Genomic DNA, 16,956 nt, shown 5'->3' with positions numbered 1-16,956 from the left:
GGTACCGTTGGTGTTATTTTGTGTGTACACACGTAAACACACGGTCAGGCCTGAGTAAGCACACTCATGGCTAAGCATCCCAGAGAAACTAGATGGGCAGTTCAGGGGCGAGACAGAGAATGCTTTGGAATGGATAAATCATCTGCAAAAAACATCTCTTGATACCCTCACTCCTTGGACCTTGCTCCTGAACAAGTCAGGAGTTAAAATTCCATATGCTATTTTTAGGAAATGTACAGAATCACAGAATACACTGAGCTGGGAAGAGACCTACAAGGACCATCGAGTCCAACTCCTGACCCTGCACAGAACCATCCCCACAAGTCACACCACATGCCTCAGAGTATTGTTCAAACTCTCCTTGAGCTCTGTCAGCCTTGGTGCTGTGCCCACTGCCCTGGGGAGCCTGTTCAGTGCCCAACCAGCCTCTGGGGGAAGAACCTTTTTCTAATATCCAACCTCAGCCTCCTCTGACACAACTTCAGGCCATTCCCTCAGGTCCTGTCCTTGGTCCCCCCAGAGCAGAGCTCAGTCCCTGCCCCTCCTCTGCCCCTCATGAGGAAGTTGTAACTGCAGTGAGGTCTCCCCTCAGTCTCCTCTTCTCCAGCTGAACACACCAAGTGCCCTCAGTGTCCTCACACGGCTTCAAATCAAGGCCCTTCCCCATCCTCATTGCCTCCTTTGGGCACTCTCTAATGGCTTAATATCCTTCTTGTATTGTGTCCCCCAAACTGCCCCAATGTTGAGGTGAGGCCACCCCAGGGCAGAGCAGAGTGGGACAATCCCCTCCCTGGCCCAGCCAGTGATGCTGGGCCTGATGCCCCCAGGACAGGGTTGGCCCTCCTGGCTGCCAGGGCACTGCTGACTCAGGGCCAACTGGCCATTGACCAGGACCCCAGGGCCCTTTCCTGGCACTGCTTTCCAGCCTCTCCTTCCCAGTCTGTCCGTACATCTGGGGTTGCCCCATCCCAGGGGCACAGTCCAGCACTGCCCCTTGTTGAACTTCCCCTTGCTGGTGATTCCCAGCCCTCTGATCTGTTGAGGTCTCTCTGCAGGGCCTCCCTGCCTTTGCTATCTTAGCAAACAAATAAAACCAATTTGGAATGGATCCTAGAGGGAGGAAGGAAAGGAAAACAAAGCAACGTGAGTGTCTTAATCCTCCTGGCAAGGGATTCCAACACCAGTATGACTCCACCAACGTCTGGACCCAGAGGAACAGTGGAATGGGGAGCACAGTACCCAGGAAAAGGGACAGGGACAGAGAAGTGTATCACAGGTTTAACTGCATTGTCATTTTTTTTCTGTAACAGTTAGATCTGCACTAACAATTTGACTCTCAAAATTTCACTTTCAATAACAAAAAATCCTTGTCTTTACTTAGAAGGTGGTGCTTTCTCTGTGCCCATAAACAAGATTCTGAGCATTAGATAGAAACAGTGGAAGTCTTGGTAACAAAGTAAAAGAACAAACCAAACCAATCCCTCTCTGCAACTGTTGTGCAGCTTTCACTATTAAGCCAGAGTTGGCCACAGTATTTTCTTCTTTTCAGAAGTGTAATTGAAAGCAACTGTGATATCCTCTCTCACCTCATGTCATCCAACCACCCCTAAATCAATGCAGACAAAACCTTCTCTAAACTCCTTTCAATTTGCTGTGAAATTGGAGAAATTTTCTTAGAAAGGAGGATGACTATATACAGCTCTGTCAAATGGCAGGATGGGAAAATATCAGTGAAGCATATAAACAACAATAAAGAAACTTAGGCTAACCCAAGGGTACAACTAGAAGGGAGAAATGAGGATGGATAGCAAACAAAGCTTCTTGACAAATGAAAAGCATTTGGCACTCTCAAGAAAACTGCTGTGATCTTTGTTCCTTGAGAGTTTTGAAACTACACACAATAAAATGCAAGAGAACCATCTTGCACTGGCAAGGAAACAAATTATATGGTGAATCCTCTCTATTCCTGATTTCTATTTCTCTGAAGCATTGCATCAAGACATTGAACTAATATCTTGTGTGCTCACTGAAGGCTGGGAATTTTCTGCTTTGCTGCTGCACTACCTGCAGCTTTCAACATAAATTCTACCTCCACTCTACTCACAGGTGGAAGAACTAGGACCTGCTCCACATCAGCATCAGGAAACACTGAGACATTCTGGCCCCCTGCTCAAAGTGCTGTGCTGTCACCACTTGACTGGTCACAATTTAACAGTCAAGAGCTGCAAATTTACAACTCAACTTTAGGCTTCAAAACATTTGCTGTAGTTTACCTGTGTAAAATCCAAGCCATCTGCCACGGAATCAAAGTGCCAGAAGGACTCTCATGCTCAGTAGATATGGCAGCAACTGTTCCATTGACCAAAAGTCCCAGGAAGAACTTTGTTCAGTTTCTACAAGTGGTATGTAGAAATAAAACTTGTATTTTTAAGCAGCAAAAAGCCTCACCAACACAATCAATAGGATTATAGGACATAAGTATGTCTGGCACCTTTTGCCAGGGCTGAGATATGAAACAATACCTTGGTTTAGAGTGCCAGCTTTATTCCCATTTACCAAGCATAACTGGTCTGCTGGGCACAGTGCAGCAGGAATACTCCTGCCAGCAGCCAGCGAGACACGAGTTCCCTGTCAAAGCCAGCAGTACAACCCCAGTGCTGGCACCTGCAGGCACCTGTGTGTGCACTGAGCACCAGCCCCTGCCATTACTGCTGCTCACTGTGCCAGCAGAGTCAGCACTGCCAGCAAACCTCCTGAAATTACAGACCTGGCTTTAATTTGATGCACTGGCATATTTCAGCATCCTTGCTTGTGTGCTCCTCAGCCTTGCTGCCTGAGCCTGCGTGATAACAGATTTTCAGGGAAGTGTAATAGTTGATGCCAGCTGAAATTAACCCTATTTTTAATTATATAGCAGCTACCGCAGTTCCTCAGAGAAGAAACTGTAATTTTAGATTTCTCTACAGAAATCTTATCTCAAGAACCATACACTGGTGTGGAAGATCCATCATTAAGTAACCACAAAAAGCAGGTCCAAATTAAAATTCAATCATGAGCTACATTCTCTGCTTAAATGATTATTAACTAAGTTACCTGAAAATTCACCCAGCTAATTCAGACCTCTCAGCTAAACATATGAAATGGCCTCTTTGGTGAGGAGGATAAAGAAACACTGACTTGGCAAAGAACTTCAGAATTGGAAACAATTGAAAACTGTTGAGACCATCTCAACTCTAGTTTTTTCCTTTAATATCTACAGGATCAGATTTTGCTTAGGCACTAAACCAGGTCTTTCTTGATGAAATTTGAGGTAGCATCTGAGACACATTAGGCACTGAATTTAATAACCCAAAGCAACTAAAGAATTTGATTCATTTCTGTTTAATAAAATCCCACTTCTTTACAATAAGCATAATTTAAATCTTCATTCTTGATATGCTTCAAAAAATAAATCAAGAAATACGGTAAAAATTGTGGCAGATGTATCAACCCAAAAGGTTATCACTAATGAATCTATTGAAAAAGCAGTTTAACACCATTTATTGCCACCATGACAAAATATGACAAGCTTGCAAATGAACACATTGGATACATAATGTTAACATCCATGTTCTGTCAGGTCCTCCTGTGACTAATCAAAATGCAGCTTTGATTGCTGTGACTAATAAATAATCCTGGCTAATAAAATTGCTGTATCTTGTAATTATGGCAGTGTGAACACTATCTTAATTATAGCAGTTTCAGAGCCTCATCCATCAATCAGTGATGAGCAACACTGCTAAAGGTTCACGAGCAGAAGAAAAAAGACCCAGTTGCCACTTGCAGAGACGACCAGCAAAGCTCAGGAAGACTCACTTCACAGAATGTATAACCACTGTCACCAACCCGTACCAAATTTTGGAGTGCACAGGGTGCTCAGACCTGGCTGCCAGCTGCCCATGGTGGGAGCTACCACACTGCATTTGTTGGGATGAACACAGCAATCTCCCATAGGATCTGAAAAGAGAGAAAACAGTTACTTGGATACACAACTGGTGTTTCAATTTGAGACTTTCAGCATTGGGATTGCCACTGCAAGGCCAGGTACTATCCTGCTTGCAGAGATATTGCACCCTGTGATGAAAGTGATCCAGACACAGGCAGGAAAACTACAGCATTCAGGCTTTGGAAGATTTATCTGAACACAGAATGAATGGTACCAACAATCTCTTCCTCCAGTTGCCATCCAAAATAAATGTATTCACAACATTGTGCTAGAGTTTCTCAGTTTGAGCCAATACTGGAAAAGTCTCACAACACATTAAGAAGTTAATTGTGAGGTGGAGGGAGAGTTTTACACACAATTTTTCTGAAACCTCAAAGTTATCTGCATTCTTTTCCACCAATTCTAACACTCTTGGAATTTAGTGAAACTTTGATGTTCGTGGAACAGTAGTTACAGGGAAAGAAATTGTTGCTTTTCAGTGTGGGATACAATGACTAACCAGCAGCTTTTCTCTTCCATTTCTGTGGCAAGCATGTTTTTTAAATCACACTTCTTAACAGTGCAAAGGCAGTAGCCAGTAGAGTTCAGGCACTGTTTACTTCCCCTAATTAAGAACTGGAAAAGAGGAAAGAAGGTGTCTCTCCCCCATTTCCTGGCCCTACACAGATGGCTGGGTGTTGATCAGACCAGTGCCACTGTTGCACTTGTTAGTTTTAAAAGGGCTGTTCTTCCAGTGCCAGTATTAAGTATTCCTCCAGAGGACTGAACACAGTTTCTAATAACAAATATGGTGAAAAGGGAGTCTCTCCTTCTGCAGAAAGCACAGACTGCAGGAACTGTCAACATATTAAGTTTTAAAATCAGGGTACCATTACCATGCAAACCAATACACAGCACAAGCTCCTGAGCGTGAGGGCAATACAAAAACCAAAACTACTTCATTACCTGCCTGTCAAAGCCAGAAGCCAAGACGAAAACCTGGAGATTTGAAGACACAGGGACACTGACCTCAGCAGGAGCATGAATGGCAGGAGGGCACCAAGAGTGCAGAGAACTGAGGCTGGACATGCAAACTGCTTCACTTTTATTATCATCTAAGGAGGAAAAGCAGAATGAAAGCAGATAAAAAATTGTAGTGCACTCCAGCAGGGAAGTGAAGGTCAAACTCAGCAAGAGACAATGCATTCTAATGAACATTTCCTTCAACTCTTGGAAGATTAAACTCAGTACATCTTCAAATCCCACCAATATATTAAACTGCTCCAAAAAAGAATTTATCAGACACACAAACTGTAGAAATATCTTACTTTGTCCTGGCAGAGCTTCTCAAGTGCAAATATCAGAAAAAGTCTTAGGATGTGTATCTATAACCAGAAAAAACCAGTCATCCTACCAAACAGGAACCATCACTGCAAGGAAACAGAGTTAACAGTCAATACTATTCCCATAAGAAATAAAAAAAGTCTTCAAATTTGTGTTGAAACACGAGTACAAAGTCTGCTGCTAAAGATCAGACCTGCTCATTTGAAAGCTAAAGCTAACATATCTAGCAGGATGGAACAGATCCCTGTGCCAGTGGATTAGAAGGCCCACCAAATATCAACTGACTGAGGGTTTACATACATTTACTCAATACACACACACAGGTTTAGAGCAGTACAGCTGGTCCACTGCTCACATTGTTGTTCCAAGGTCAGCCCTCAGCACCTTGCAAAGGTAGACCCAGAGAGGGAAACACACATAAAATGAACAGTTGAGAGCTTAAAACAGTGTCTTAAAACAGTGTCAAACAAGCATGGAATAAAAAAAAAGTCAAACCAAAACAACAAAAAGGCCCCCATAACGCCAGAGGCATGAAAATTAATTCCCATGTACTCATGTTTTTCCTGCCTTTGCTCCATGGACGTGGGGCAGTGATGTCAGGGCAAGGATTTACATACAGGAGACAGCTCTGACTGAGTCTCCAGCTTTGAACTGGGATGTGTATCCACCATCCTATTGTGTGTGACACACCTCATACTGCAAACCTACTGCAATGGACCCACCACACTTGTGATGGGAAGGTAAGGCACTGAGTCTCGATTCACTTCTTCAAGTGTTTGTGAGCAACATGTGCAGAACTGAACGTTTTTCAGGCCTTTCAGCCACACAGTTGTCATCTCAGGACACTGCACAGGGTAACACACTGAAACTCACACTTGTGAAGTTACATTACTCAGCCAATTAACATTTAAATAGCTCCTTTTCATGATGCTTGAACAGACAGGAATCTGGTGCAGGAAAATTCTCCTGTTTTTTCAGCTGCCAGTTTTTCCCTTTTAAAGGCACTGGTGTATTTTACCTTCAGGTATCACAGTTGCAACACAGTGTAACTAAAGAAGAGAGTTTAAAGAACCTGCAAAACCAACATTTCTAATTCTTAAAAGAAAGTCTTCCAGGTTATATTCCAGTAAAATTGATACCTTCCAAGGATAAGTCTGCAGAAGAGGACATATGAATGATTAATGGATGAGAACACACTGTGGGCATAATAGCTGATAATGCCTCTTCACAACAAAAACCAAAATGAATTGGAGTTGCATGCAGTGCACACAGTATTCCCAGCTCTTAATGTTGCTATAAGATGTGCTTTAGGTCTTCCAAGTCACAGACTGTAAAGATGGACAGACAAAAAAAAGGAAAGTGTGAGGTAACAGTGCAAATGCCCACACTACATATTGTTTCTCTATGACCATGGCCAAACAACTTGAACCTAGAGTGACTTGCACAGAGGAAAAAATCACTCAAAAATTCACAGGCAGACACCCATCTCCTGTTCCCCACACACTCAGCATATTCTGCCATTTCACCATTTAGTTATTTTAATCTTCTCTTCACACTTTCAGCCTTTACCACAATCTGCCTGCAGGGTGGGACCATATTCAGAGCAGCTATGAAATAAACAGTTCTTTTCATACTGTTTTAATCTCTTTTAACTTTCCCTTCTTCACTACAGCACAGATCTTCAGCTGCTAGTCTTTGGTTTAAAAGCAGGCAGCCCTGTCAGACAATTAGCAAAAGGTCTACCTGAGGGCTTTCCTGGGTAATTTACAGCTTGACTGACCTATAAAAAATTATAGGGAAATAAGTCTGTGGTACCTAAAAGTAATGGTTGTTTGTTCAGTTCAGCACTACTTAATTACTTTCCTTTAGTTCAAAGCAGAAAGGAAATAATTTATTCTTCAACTTCAAAAGAAACTACGAGGATGAAAAATGTGAAATTCTTAGTATGTTAAAAAAGCAATACCTGCAAAAAACCCCCACCACTCTTCTGCTTTATAGACATAGGATAGTTTCCCTTCTAAGGAGGGTACAGGAGTCTAATCAGTACACGAAGCATATTACACAAAAATAAATGGCATTATGGCTTAAAAGATGGATAGGTCTGTACTTAACATGTAACTGTTTGTGACAGCCATCCCCATGGATTCCATTATATAGTTACTGACAGCCATAAAGGAGGCCTGAAGCTGATGCAGGGTATCACATACTTCTACAAACATGTATTTGAACAAGTTTAAAACCTAAAAGAGTATAGAAACTAAAATTATTTTAAATCTAATAAGCATCTTTTCCCATTTCTACCACAAATAGCAAATAAAATAAATATATAGTGACATTTGGCCTAAGTGCATTAAAAATCCATCTTTTTGTCTTGTGGTTCTTGAACCCTAAGAGACCATATGGGGCATAGGGCTTACTGGAGCTATTGAGCACTGCCCACCTTGCTGGGTTCTTTTTCTCTTCTATTGTTGGCCAAGAGATACTGTTTGCAGACCACAGAATAAAACTGCATCTGTACTGGAGACATGCCCATGTATACGTGTGTGTAAATATATATATAGATATAGATATAGATACATCTATGCACATCAGCCAATGAGGTGAGCTCAAAATGTGAATTTTACACATGATGTTGCACAATAGGAAATTGGAATACAAGATCCTCTAGCTCATGTAGGGATAATTTTATTGCAAAGAAATATTTTCTATAAAGGCCTTTGAGATAATTCCAGAGTGTTGTAAATGCTGCATCTAACCCCATAACAACCAAAGCAACTATAAGCTTGGACTGACCAGAGCAAGAAGTAGAGTAATGGAATATTTAGTAAATCCAGGAAAAATAGATGCCTACCAGGGACAAGATCTAGTCTTTAATTTGCAAGCTATACGAACTTTGCAATCGCTCTAGTTCCAAAACATACTTTCTGTTCCCAACAGCAAAGCACTCGTGGTTGGTACCAGGGAAACAAAAATACTCTGTTATTCAAGCTGAATGACTGAGCTGAGATACCATCTGGACAGAGATGCTCTGTCCAGACTTGATTTCCTAACAAATTGATTTTGCCCATTTGGTCAACATACTTTTCCCTTTTTCTGCAATTTGAATGACCTGGTTTACCCCAGACACTTTTTTTTCCAAAGTGAATTTCCAAGTGAAACTAATCCATGCAGAGAATATTTGTGTGCTTTTCCAATAGGGGCAGAAAGAAACACAACCACACAACTTCTGGATTCCCCACTACAGCACTGAACAGAGTTTGCCAGCAGCCTACAGAAAGGTATTTACTGAATACATTGAAGAGAAGGCAAAGGGAACCACAAAGCTCATTGATATTCCTAAAGCAGAAAGAGGATTAATTTATTTAATAGATTGCTGGCTTACCAACTTACACCTGATGCATAAGTGCTTCCTCTGTTCCTCACCAGCCCCTGTTCAGCTGAAACACGCCTGCTTCTACCTCTTACTCGAGCTGTAATCACTGGCTGTTAGTTGTTTGTGCTGATGGGTTTTTTTTACACCTCTTTTTTAGAAGAAGTTTTTCCCTTGCCAATGCAAATTCTGCAGTTATGGACAATTACCAGGCTGGGGAAGGGCATTTGGAAAGGGGACAACAGCCACCTTTAGACTATGGATAAGATCTTTACAGCTGTTATTTAGCTTTGGTTTTCTGTTTGAAGAAACTTATGCAAAGACTGTGCCCCCTTTCCCTCTGGAGTCTGCCCTCGGATTTTCACGACTTACTCGAATAGCACCAGAAGAATCAAAGATAACTTGGTTCCTGAGAGTTTTATCAAGACTGATGGGCAGAGAAAGCAAGTCTGTAAGTGTTCAGACCGGAAAAAACTTCCCAATGCAGACTTCCATGAAATATCCAGAAAGAAAACTTGAGCTTTGGAGGGAGCACCATAAAAGGTGTCAGAACTAGTAGCTGCCAACCTCACCATGCATCTTTAAGAAAAATGATCTTCAGGTATTCCTGCAAGCACAAGAACGTATTTTCTTCCTCCCTTATTCCTCCCAACTGCACATCACTTCAAAAGGATCTGTAACACTTACTTGCATATCTTAGCTATTTCCATTGAAATGGCACCTAAAGGATGCTGAGTTGATGATTTCACAAACAGAAATCTTGAGCACGGGAACAGTGTGCAAGCACAGCAGTGTCACAAGCACCCTGCAGATACTCCTTAACCTTCTGCTCAAAACAACTATAATTAGAAGAGATTTGTGAAAACAAGGGTATAAAACTTGAAAAGTTGAAGCCCCCTCTACGCTGGCAAAGACTGAAGCTATCAGCATGTGTGGAAAATGAAACTATTCAAATACCAGGTAGCAGGACCAATATAAAAAAAACCAACCAACCAACCAAAAACCCCCCAAAAAAACCCAAAAAACCAAACCAAAACAAAACCACAAAAAAACCCCCAAATCTAGGTCAAATCTACATGCTAATTTCAGGTTTCACCTCCAGACAGGCCTGAGGAACAATGGCAGGCTGTGATGGTAGATTATATCTATTTTGGAACAGGTATGGCAATCTTCCACCTCCTGCCTCTTGCACTAAGGAAAAGAAGGCTGTCAGTCAAATGGTTATTGCTAGATCAGGACCCTAATCCTGATCTCCTGCCACTCCACAGCCATCAAGGCAATCTCAACCTTTGGGAAATTAATCTGCCACTATGCAGCACTTGACAGACTGAAAACCTGACAAGTAGGGAGCTCATGGAAGCAAATTTATCTTCCTCCCCCGCTCAGCAAACATGTTACTGCTGATCAGAAAGGCAGTGCATAAGTGCTTACATACAGCATTAGTTCCTGAAATGCTCTAAGGCATTCTTAAGTATTATCAAGTTCCTGGATGTAAAACTATGGGTACATTTAGTCTGGTATTTGAGCAATCAAGAATTCCATTCATTACTGCTCTGATTCAATGACCTTACACACATAATCAATGGCTAAACTGATAAATGGGAAGACTTCTTAAAAATCTATTTCTTGAGTGCTGGAACTAAATGTTTTATTCTCGACAGCTGTAATTTATAATTTAGTGACAAGAACATTTGTTCCAGCTGTTCAGACCCATTTCACACAGCAGAGAAGGGAGCACACTGTATTTCCAAAGCCAGACGCTACATTTGGACTGGGAACTGCCTGATTTATTTAGCATATCAAGTTATTAGCTAATTCAAAACAATCAGAAGACATTCTTAATGTTCATAATTAGAACACTCATCATGGGAGTTATGAGGCTGGAGTTCTTTAAAGCTTCAGAAATAATAAAGTGCCAGAAAAAAGTAAAACAAACTAGTAGCTTTTAATGTCAGGGCATAATTTTTTCATCTGGCTAAGTAATATCCTCCCTTTAATTGAGATGATTCATGCCATGTATGCTCTATGCCAGAGTTTTAGCATTCAGTTCATATCTGTATCTGATCTTTCTGGGTCTAATAATCAACATTTCTAGTGTTTCTTATTTTCATTTCCCCTTACAGCTTTGCTAGGTGCCCCAGCAGTTCCAGAGATCAGACACACGGCAAGCACACTAATCTTTTGAACTCAGTAATCCCAACCCAGGTAAAGAATAAGAATCTTCTTTACCTACATGAAACCAGTATGAGGGATTGGGAAGAGACATTTGGCCTCAAACCTCCAGTTTGTGTTAAAAGATTCTGTAAATCGCCAGCAAGGTCGTTCATTCTTCCCCTCTTTTAGGGGAAGGATCTGCAGATATTGCAGTGGCTATTGGGGCTTCTCTCCTTTACATTCCATGTCTTCTCTCCTATTGTGCATGTGGGGGAGAGGGGAAACTCACTGCTTCACAGAGCATCTTTGCTCCCCAGGGCTGTGCCATGTTTTACATTCTGTCCTGGGAAGCCAGTTTGCTGCATACCAATGGGGATGACTTCTTAGATGCCTTGAGGCCAGGAGAACCAAGGCTAAATACTTCCAATTGATTTAAGTACTTGATAAAGCTGGTTTGACTCGAATGGTCAGGTGCCCATCTCCTGGTGGTAAACAATTCAATTGGTGTCATATTGATATGGCAACACATGCAACTACTTGGTACTGTAACTACATTTGTGGAAACCTTAATTCTGCATGACTATTGCATTTCTCAGGTGCCACTTTGTAAGGTGTAAGATCAGTCCTGTGTCTTAACCAGAGATCATGCATTCCACCTTACCTGAGGATCTTTAAGTAAAGAGAAGTCCAGCAAGGTATTGAAGGATATCAAGATGGAAGTCCAACAGTACACCCACATCTCCTAAACACAACCTACCCACATGTGCATAAATAAGCTGTGAGAGTCAGGCACTCAGGAACGCAATACTCGTGAGGGTTTTCAGTATAAATGAAACTTACTGATCCCACAAAACACTCTCCCCTAAATCATTCTTTATAAGGAACACCACTCCCTTCAGACAAACACACCACTCCCAGCAGCTTCCACGTGTGGACACGTAGCCTCAACTACTCCCTTAACCTCTTTGGTCTCTATCCACACCACGCTCTTACCTTTCATGGCTGAAAGTAACACAAAATACTCTTCAAAGAAAAATTTCAATACTTTCTGAGACTTCTCTTCCTCTCTACAGTTGCATATAAAGGGTCAGTATGTTTTTTGTCATTTAGTCCTTTTTTGCTTGGAATGCAAAAGCACAGCCTTTATCAAAAGGCTGGCGCTGACCCAGCTTCAGTTGAGTTGTTTTAATATTGTAGAAGCATGTGGGACACTCTCACTTTCATCTTTTGGTTTCTGTAGTCTTTTAGAATTACGCACAACATTTTGATTTTCACAATACTGCTGAAACCAAAACACCATCACTGCAAACCCAAACACAACATTCCCGTTTCATTGCCTGGGGCTACAATTTCCTGCCTCTGTATCCCTGTGCCCCAACGAGAGGAGACGGCAGCAGCAGTCCGGATCCCTGCCTTGGGGGCTGGGGTCCAGCTATGGAGATGCTCTGCAGACCCTCCCCACTGTCCCACACACATGGAGTGGCTTTGAACTAATGACAAACAAATTTACTGCAGGAATCTTAACACCAGTTGCTTGGTCAGGATAAGCAGCTGTCAACTCACAGCTGCCTGACTTCTGACCCTGAATTAGCACTGAAGAAGATAAGCTGAGATCCCGATGGGTGGCCAGTTCTGCTGTGAACAGTTGCAGTAGTGGTTTCCCAAAAGAAGCCTCCCTCAAACATAAGGCAACCACAGCAGGAGACAGAAAGGCCCACACAGCCCCCTGTGCTGCCTCTAGCAGTTGCCAGAGCCAGGGAACTAGGAAGGCACAGAAGAATGGGTCATGCAGACAGCGACACTTACCCTGAACCCGCCTCCTGACAGCTTCATTTCACACCCCCCAGTTCTTGTTCTGAGTTAGAGACATCAAACTCTACCTACTTTCTCCATGCCACGTGACTTGACAGCCCTTTAACTATCACTTTCTTCAGGAATCTCCCTTCCATGCTGAAAGGCCTAAGCCTCACTGCTCACTCCTTTTACAGAGCCCATTCCAAGATTTCAAAAAGCCTTGCTGTCTTCTCACTGCTTCATCCAGTTTTAGCATATTTGGGACTGGGTTGGAACTAAAGGAACCATAACTGCATACAGTATTCAGAATGCAGAAGTTTTGAGCATTAATAGTAGCACATAAAGCAAATAATACCTCCTCAAGTTGCTCTCTCTTATTGTCCTAACAGCTCTAATATTTGAGATACCTGTTGGACCATTCCTGAGCACTGAGATGGCATTTCTCTCACAGTCCAAGTTCTTGCTCAAGAACCAGTTCAGAGGCCAACCAATTCTCCCTCTTTCTGACTCTCTCCTCCCCATATATAAAGCAATGTTTCACTGTGTTTATTTACACAGTCATTCTGTATTTCACTGCCCAGTTACTCAGGTTCACTTGGTTCTTATAAAATTCTTCAGTCATCATTAATAATTCAAAGTTATTCAGGACAGTAATGAATAACATCAAGTATTCAACTCTTCCCAAATCATTTATGCATCTGCTGACCATCATGGGTCCCACAACAGACGCATTTGCTAAATCATTAAAGCTGCAACATTTTGCACAGCCTGACTTCTTACAAAAGCCAGGCTGACTCTTGTCTCTGCAAGAAGTTTATCCCTGTATCCTGTAATTCCATTCTCAATACACCACTGCATAGCAATTTCCTCTTGTGCATATCTCAGGCCCATCAGCCCGTGGTTTCCCCTATCACATTTCTAGAAAGCCATATCACATTTGCCATCTTTCAGCCCCAAGCACCAGAGTGCTTTTATGCAACATCACAGTTAGTCGTGCTATCTCATTCTTGAATTCCTACAGAGAGCTTGGGCTAATAACAAATTACTTGGCAACTTCTTCTAATCATAAATTCCCCCACCAACTCTTCAGTTTGAGATTTTCTGAAGAATTCTTCTTTAAGAAGTTTTCCAGCACAGGGAACTGCCATTTCTTCACAATGAGCAACAGATGCAAAGAATTCGTTTGTCATTTCTGAGCATCTACCAGCCCTAGAGACTTTTCTGGCAGGCTCCCTGATGCTGATGTTTTTGAAGATTTATTTTTTACTATTTTTGACACTTTTTGCAAATGCTTCTCTCTCTTTTTTTTTTTTTTGAGTCTGCTTTGTCGCATTGCTACCTTTAACCTGTCATTTTTTATAATCCTTTGTATTTTCCTCATTTAGATAAAGCTTTAAGCTCTTAGAGGGCTCTCTTGCTTTCAACAGTAACCACCATGCTGCTATTAAGCGATGACGCTTCCTTTCTGCCCTTTCTGAAGTGTTTCTCACTAGGTGGGAAACATTTGTTCTCTGCCTCCAGTATCACATCCGTGCCATCTGTAACTTCCAGCTTCCTTTTTAACAAGCTGGCACCAGCTATTTCCCCATTTCCACACACCTCTTCAAGCGGAGCATGGCTGAGACAGATTGGCTTCTGTTCCTCCTGCAGGATCCTGGAACTAATGATACTATTTCTGCTCTTGGACTGACATTTTGAACCAGGTTTGGGCACTATTGGGCACTAAGTCAGAGGGACCATTTTTGGTTAGAAAAGCAGAACTTATGCCACTACGAGAGGGTCAGAAGTGAGAAGAGTTTTCACACAGCAATAGGGCAGCTCCAAATGCAGGTACCACAGATAGTGGCTCCCTTAAACTATACAGGGCAAACAACAACCTGATTCCTATGATCAAAGCAAGCTCAGCTCTGCACACACATCCTACCCATGACCAGTTAGGGAGGGTGGATATATTGGGGGTGCCTGGGGCAAGCATTTGACAGTTGCTTCATAAACACATAAAAAACGAAAGATACTTTTATCACCATTTTTGTAAATTTTGTATTGTGTTTATTTTACTGAAGCTAACATAGTTCAGGCAGTTTTGAAGATGCAAAAGTGAGTTTTTAAACCCAGCATGCACTGCTAAGCTCATTTTTGGGCGTGCCCCCCCCTTGCCACATCATACAGCATAACAGTGTTTGTAACAACCAGAGTCTGTACAAGAGGAAGCCCAGGAATATGATGCTGTACTAACTCTTAAGATGCAATTTCTATTTCTGTCTCTGCCACAAACTTGCTTTGTGACCTTGAGCAAGTCGTCAGATCTCACTGACTCATACGAATCTCTCTGAAAATGGGTACTGCAAAGCTTTAATATCTGCAGATGATTATTATACACATAAATCCTCATCATCATTTCCATCACTGTTTTCATTGCTTGCTATGTCTCTCTCATTCCAGAGATGAAGCAGAAAGCTCAGTGGAAATACACAGAATAGATCCCGTTTCTGGGGAGAAAACAGGGACTACATTTGCTACATCCCCAAGTTCTGCCAGACCAGGCTGCCTTCCAGGTCACTGTGGATACACGACACTCCACTGCAACCATCAGAGGTGGGGGGACATGCATCTGCTGAGGACACAGCTCATTGCGCTCACCACAATATGAGGCCACACAAAATAAGGAAAAGACTGAAAAAAAAGGATACTGCAAAGCTTAAACATCTGCAGATGACTTTAAAAAAAAAAACCACTTTGAGAAGAGCACAGCTCAGATAATAAAGGGAGGACAGGAATAGGCAGAGAGGAGATAACAGTGACATGGCCAATCATGCCTGTTAGCCCCTATTAACCACAGAGAACACAGCTTTTGAGACAGCACCTTGCTACCTGCTATGCCAAACCACTTCCTGCAGTCATTTAATTTGGTCTTTCTCAATACAAATTCCAAACAGATTGCTCCTTTAATTAATCTATATTTCTTAGAAATAAAAAACAGCACTTGCAAACATTTGAGCTTTGTATTTTCCAGGTCATCTTTATTTCATGTTCCCAAGCAGAGGACAAAGCACAGGGAAGGCATAGAAAGCCTGCTCTGGAAAGGGTTCTGTCCTGGAAGTCGCAAGCAACTGCTTTACAAAGGGCCAGGCACAAGTTGTGCTTCTAATCAGCAGAGCCAGTGCTAAGCTGCTGATGCCAAGGCTTGTTGCACACAGCCATAATTGCTGACAACATACTTAGCCAGAGGGATCACCTAACACTGAGGGAATTGGATTTTCTAGATAGCACAGAGACCAAAACATAAGCAGGAGCTTCATGTGGAATCATCAGCTGTTATTACAGTGAGAACAAAGCTCTAAATCCGTGTGGCCTTACACTTAATGCCACTCACACATCACTAGTGAGAAGTAGCACACTGAACACTGATCTGTTGAATACCAGCTGGGGGAGGGAAGGACCACTTTGCCCACTTGGAAATTCCTGTGGAATTCTAGTGGCATCTCTGTGGCCATGATGCATCAGCTCCAGAAACTGTTCTTCCTTACTTCGTACTACACAAAGGCTCAATACAGAAAGAAATTCTGCCTTTGGTTGTGTTTTGAGGCTTCCTTAGCTGAATGTGGATCACCCTCCTTGTTCACTGCTGTGATATCCACCCTCTCTGTTTGCTGAGACTGAATAAATCAGAATGAAAGTTCACATTCCTAAGTCCTCAATATATTTTAAATTCCCCATGCTGTTCAGCAGCCTGCTCTTCCAATCAGTGACTTGGCTGATCTCTCCTGACTCCACATACATGTAAGGAGATTAGAAGCAAGTATAAAATAAACTGTAATAATAGATTTTGTATGGTAAGTAGGTATCTTTAAACATATTACAGGAATGAGAATATCCCTCTCCTAGTACTCAAATATTTATGCACATACAACCCTTGAGTTCTGCCCTGGTTTATCCCCCACACTTCAGCAACATGCTTTTGTCAAGTCTGTGGGGTTTTCCCATATTTCCCATATAGAATCCACATGCTTCCTCTGGCATTCATAATAAAACAGACCAAATATTTCACACTCTGGAATATTGTAAGAAACAACTCTAGCCATGGTTAATGTCAAGATTACCTGAGAGCCACCAGATGGTGCTGTTAAAGATGGTATGTAAAGTTATTTCAAACTGATCATCTAATGAAATAAGACTTTAAAAAATGATCTAAAAATGCTGTTCTTTTAATTCTATGTTTATTAAACCAGCAAGGCTGCTACTGTGACTGTGTTTCTAAAAGGGAGAAAAGTGCTGAGGGCAATATAGCCCATTAAAGCAGAAAAATTCCCAGTTCAAGTCTCTAGGAGTT

At 41.9% G+C, this 16,956-nt stretch overlaps 1 long non-coding RNA gene across 1 annotated transcript; it reads right to left on the bottom strand.

The window, feature by feature from the left end:
- Positions 1-3,516: 3,516 nt before the first annotated feature.
- On the bottom strand, positions 3,517-11,017 carry LOC135419934 (uncharacterized). The gene is made up of 3 exons (XR_010433213.1): positions 5,293-11,017; positions 4,931-5,079; positions 3,517-3,996 (listed from the first exon to the last, which is right to left on the bottom strand). It is a non-coding gene; the product is annotated as an uncharacterized LOC135419934 (long non-coding RNA).
- Positions 11,018-16,956: the final 5,939 nt, after the last annotated feature.

Source organism: Pseudopipra pipra, chromosome 10 (assembly GCF_036250125.1).
Source record: "Pseudopipra pipra isolate bDixPip1 chromosome 10, bDixPip1.hap1, whole genome shotgun sequence".
NCBI classification, from domain to species: domain Eukaryota; kingdom Metazoa; phylum Chordata; class Aves; order Passeriformes; family Pipridae; genus Pseudopipra; species Pseudopipra pipra.
The sequence above is the reverse complement of the archived record's forward strand: the minus strand, read 5'-3'. Positions and strand labels throughout refer to the sequence as shown.